The sequence below is a fragment of the Belonocnema kinseyi genome, chromosome 6 (genome assembly GCF_010883055.1).
Source record: "Belonocnema kinseyi isolate 2016_QV_RU_SX_M_011 chromosome 6, B_treatae_v1, whole genome shotgun sequence".
In the NCBI taxonomy this organism is placed as follows: domain Eukaryota; kingdom Metazoa; phylum Arthropoda; class Insecta; order Hymenoptera; family Cynipidae; genus Belonocnema; species Belonocnema kinseyi.
In genome coordinates, this window is record NC_046662.1 from 33,186,698 (window position 1) to 33,192,324 (window position 5,627).

Below are 5,627 nucleotides of genomic sequence, written 5' to 3' on the forward strand. Positions count from 1 at the left end.
TCTAAACTGTTCGAAATGTTTAGAAAATTTTGATACATTTAGGATGCTGAAGTAACTGAAATTTACGAAATTAGATTGCTGAAAACGAAATTTAGTAACTTTTATAGTAAATTTACTAAATTTGTATTAACATTAACGAACGATATCTTCACTGAAGAAAATGGTTAGTTGGGCCAACAATTTAGTTTGTAAGATATGATACTGCTATTTTATTATTTGGCACAACAATTTCATTAGTTGCAGTATTCAATTAGTACCAGGAACTAATAAGATGGTTGTCCCAACTAATAATATAGCAGTACTATCTCATACAAATTAAATAGTTGGTTCACCTAACTATTTTTTCAGTGTGGAAATTAGAAATAGTTTCTTAAAATTCCTAAATTGTATCATAAATATAAGTTATTCTTCAAAGTGAACCAGGCATGGTGGGTATTGTCATGGGCGACAAAGAACTGCAAAAGGTTCTGTTGAATTATAACGATTGTTGAAATCGCGAGTACCTAGACCTAGATAGGAGCTCGGTGGATGTCTCAGTAATTGAAAATTACTCAACCAGAACAGAATTTTTCGAAACATGTGGCTAAAGCTTTATGCAGTTATCATTGCTCCTCTTTTTGTTTAGGAAGATTTAGAAACGGTTTCTGCTAAAGTTTTAGTGATGCGTCTCTGAAAATTGCCACCGAAATGTCTAACACTGCATTAAGCTGGAATTTTCTTTGCTGCGTTATTAAGCTTCAAGCTTCAAAGTCAAATTGGCACCAGATCTGACCTAGCCTGCCATGAATTTCCTTGTTCTTGAAGCTTTTTAATTTGTGAAGCCATATTTATGTGTTAATTGGGATAAACTAAAGACAAAAGGTTTGCGCTGACTCTCTCGCCTGGTTCATTGCTTCCTTGGTGTGTCTCATTTTCTCCCTCCAAGTCCATCTCTCCTTTCTATACGTTTTTTACCCTTTTTTTCTCTTCTCGAAGCGAGCTACACACACTCGGCTCGTTCGCAAGCTCTTCAGCTATATCGACTCGTCTCTAGATGGAAAACGTCCTCCGCCAATTCTCTGGAGCGGTAAACTTATAACGAACGTGCGACACATTACGATCGAATGTTCGAATTATATCTGTCGAGCGAGGCAGCGCAGCCAGCGTCCTCGAGGACGCAGGACGCATCGTCGTCTGGTGTTCGCAAAAAAGGCGTAGCCATCCAGTTTGTATCATCTATATGTATACTTGAAAGCTATTCAAGTAGCCAAGTAATGTCTCAGTGGAATGCAAACGCTCTAGTCAAGTCGCCACTATTACTTATTCTGTATGCATTACTGTTTTACACATTTTACACATTTAGCTGAAAATGAACGAAGGAACACAGAAAAAACTACGCTTTCTATTAGAACCGATTTTTGGTTCCAAAGGAGCTGCAACAAAAAAGAACCTCTCTTGCTGGAAAGGAACCCAAAGTATGGAATCGTTCTAATATCTAATAGAACTTTTTTTTACTTCTGCCTTGACTCACTGCGAAGATTTTACATATAAAATATATGAAAATATTGCGAAGAATTTGAAATATTTGAGGGTACTTCAAAACTTCAAGATTTTTAAATCGATTTCAATAATTTAAAGGTATTTTTAAGGATTTAGAAGATTTCATTGTATTTCTAATGAATTTAAGGAATTTAAAACAATTTGAAAGATTTCGAGGGATATCAAAAGATTTCAGTGACTTGAAATCCTGCGCTAAGTCTGCGCTACAGCTGCGACGATGATTTTTTTTATTAATTATGTTTCAAATCAGTGCAAACCCAGTTCAAATGATGTCCGCAGTTAAAACTAACTCAAGGCAAACACCTTCATTGATCCAAACTACCCCCAAGGACTGCCACCCACACTTACAAAAAATATTATCGCAGCCAGGGAAAGCTTTCGGGGGTAGAAAAACCGTTACCCTTAACGAAAAAAAAATTCGTAAAAATTGCCCGAATTACCGATGCCCATGAACACCGGTTCTAAAATGTGTCTTTGGATAGCCCTGACAACATTTTTTAAAAATAAAGAAAATCGCAGCCACGGAAAACTTTTGCGGATAGAAAAACCGTCACCCTTAACGAAACAAAATTCGTGAAAATTGTCCAAATTACCGGTGTCCAAAGACACATTTTAGGACCGGTGTCCAAGGGCACCGGTAATTCGGCCAATGTTCACGAATTTTGTTTCGTTAAGGGTGACGGTTTTTCTACCCTCAAAATTTTTCCGTGGCTGCGATTTTCTTTATTTTTCGATATGTTGTTAGAGGTGTACAACGACACATTTTAGAACTGGTGTCGATGGGTATTCTTAATCAGGATGTATGTAAATTAATATTTTGCGTAAGGGTGGGTGGCAGCCCTTGAGCGTAGTTTGGATCAATGAAGGTGTTTGCCTTGAGTTAGTTTTAACACCGGACACCATTTGAACTAGGTTTGCACTGATTTCAATCATAATTAATCAAAAAAATCATAGTCGCAGAAGTAGCGCAGACTTGGCACAGGATTTCAAGTCACTAAAGATTTCAAGGAATTTGAAATATTTGAATGTATTTTAAAACTCAAAGATTTTAAATCGATTTCAAATTAAAGGCATTTTGAAGGATTTCAAATATTTTATGGTATTTTTAATGATTCCGAGGATACTTAAAGAGGATAACCAGATTTTAAGGGGTATCAAAAGATTACAAAGAATTTAAATAATTAAGGGTATTTTAAGAATCCAAGGATTTTTTCCAATAAATTGTAAGATTTTAAAGTATTTTAAAGATTTTATGGTATTTGTAAAGTTTCCGAAGAATTTAAAAGAGGTTTTAAAGATTTCAAGGGACATCGAAAGAATTTGAAATATTGCAGAGTGGTTTCAAAGATCACTATTTTTCAAACGATTTCAATCATTTAGAGATGTTTTAAAGGATTTTTAAGATTTCATGGTATTTGAAAACCTACCAAAAAATTTTAAAGAGATTTAAAAGATTTTGAAGGATATCAAAAGATTCAGAAGCATTTAAAATATTTGAGGGTACTTTAAAACTCCAAGGTTTTTCAGTCGATTTCAATAACTTAAAGGTATTTTACAGGAATTAGAAGATTTTATTGTAAAGATTCCAATTAATTTAAAAACGATTTGAAAGATTTCGAGGGATCTCAAAAGATTTTAAGGAATTTGATATATTTATGGGTATTTTAATGCTCCAAGATTTTTGAATCGATTTTAATAAATTAAAGGGATTTTAGAGGATTTCAAGGGATATAAAAAGATATAATAGAATTTAAATTCTTAGAAGGTATTTTAAAACTCCAGGATTTTTCAATCGATTTCAAATTAAAGGCATTTTTAAAGATTCTGAGGAATCTCAAAGAGATTAAAAAGATCTTGAGTGATATCAAAAGATTTCAAAAAATTTCAAATAGTTAAGTGTATTCGAAAGACTCAAAGACAGATTTACAATAGATTTCAAGAAATGGAAGCAATTTAAAGGATTTACAAGATTTTGTGGTATTTTTTAAGATTCCAAAGAATTTTAAACAGATTTTAAAGATTTCAAGGGATATCAGAAGATTATAAGGCATTTGAAATATTTGAGGGTGTTTTAAAAGTCCATTATTTTTCAATCGATTTCAATAACTAGCAGGTATTTAAAAGGATTTTAAAGATCACATAGTATTTTTAAAGATTCCGAGGAATATTAAAGAGAATAAAAAGATTTTTAGTGATATCAAAGGTTTCGAAGAATTTAATATAGTTAAGGGTATTTTAAGACTCCAAAGATTTTTCGATCGATTTCAATAATTTAAAGGTATTTTAAAGGCTTTCCAAGATTTTATCAAGAAACGTAAAAACAGTTTATAATTTTATATAAATATTATCGTATATTATTATATATTTATGTAATTACTGATAATAACTAACTTTCAGAAAATTTTTGGTTTTTGTCGCACGGGAGAAAATAATCCTGAAATATGTTACATGATTCTGAATTTAAGCAAAAGGTGGGCCTAACAGCAAGGTCAAACAGGATGAACTTGTGTGTGATTACTTCTAAATCCATCGTCATTACACCTAGTAGACTGAATATCATAATCCTAACCCACTGGAATCGAAGGAATTTAAACTTAAACAGATAAGGCCTCATGAATAATTTCCGTTGGATTTGGACGTATGGCGTAACCTGATGCAACTAAAGCGCCCAGAGTACGGCCCTCATGTTGTTTGTCACGCTTGACTGAACACCAACTTCCTTTCGGCCCCGCGGCTCCCTCACCATGAAACTGCAGGGCACATCATTTCTAGGAATACAATAAATCCTTGGTTTCTAATGCCAGCTTCCAGTTTTTTATTAAAACCTTCGTGAGTGTATCCAAGATGGTCAGCATACGAATGTTTATAATATTTAATTACAATTAACTCAATTTTTCTTATTCACAATGTGTTTTTAAATAATTTGCATAGGTCCCCGGTTTTACCTTACCCACTGGACAAGGCCGGCAATTTGGAGTTGTTTTTTTTTACATTTTTTTTTTGGAAAATTAAAACAAATTTTTATTGGGCATCTGAGTTTACTTTCTTGTAATAATTGAAGATTTACAAAAGACTTCTCATTTTGAATAAAAGCTTTTTAACGTTTTACTTTTTCACACGATCTCATTAAAGACAAATTATCCAATTTTTCCCTACATTCTCCTACATATAGCTATTCTATACACTATTAGACATTTTTGTAGATATTTTCAGATGCGCGTGAGTATAAAAGCTTTAATATTGCATAAAGCTTTAGTCACATGTTTCATAAAATTGTCTCACAGTTTAGGAATTCGCAGTTACTTTTACTAAAAATTTCAAAGGACTACAAAATATTTGTTCTGAAAATATATGTAAATAGTAAGAAAATGCGAGTGAACGTTAATATAAACACATTTGTTTCATGAACCAGGTCCAAGGATACATAGAAACTAGGCAGTCTGATAAGTACCTGAAAATTCTAAGAGATGGCATTAGTATTCACTAATGTGAACCATTTTCGTCGAGCTTGACCCTTCAAATGACGCTTGTCAAAACTTCAGCCATTTATGTTTACGCATTTACAAGTTACAGCACTGAGAAGCGACTAACCTCCGAGTTTTGTTTAATATGGAAAAATCTGAGTTTCGAGTTTTGATCAAACAGTACTATCTTCGCAAGAAAACGATATCCGAGACCAAGGCCAAGCTGGATAAGTATTACCCGGACTCTGCACCGTCGATTGGAACGATTCATAAGTGGTTCACCGAGTTTCATTGTTGCCGTACGAGCACAGTTGATGCTGAACGATCTGGGCGCCCAAAAGAAAATGTCAGAAAATGTCGAAAAAGTCCATGATATGATGTTGAATGATCCCAAAGTGAAATTGAGAGAGGTAGCTAATGCTGTAGGCATATCATTGGAACGTGTGGGCAATATCGTGCATTCAGTTTCGGACATGAAGAAGCTCTGCGCGCGATGGGTGCCGCGTTTGCTCACAGTGGACTAAAAACGAATTCGTGTGACAACTTTCCAGCAGAATTTGGCATTATTTTCGCGTAAGCCGACCGAGTTTTTGCGCCGATTCATAACCATGGATGAAACCTGGA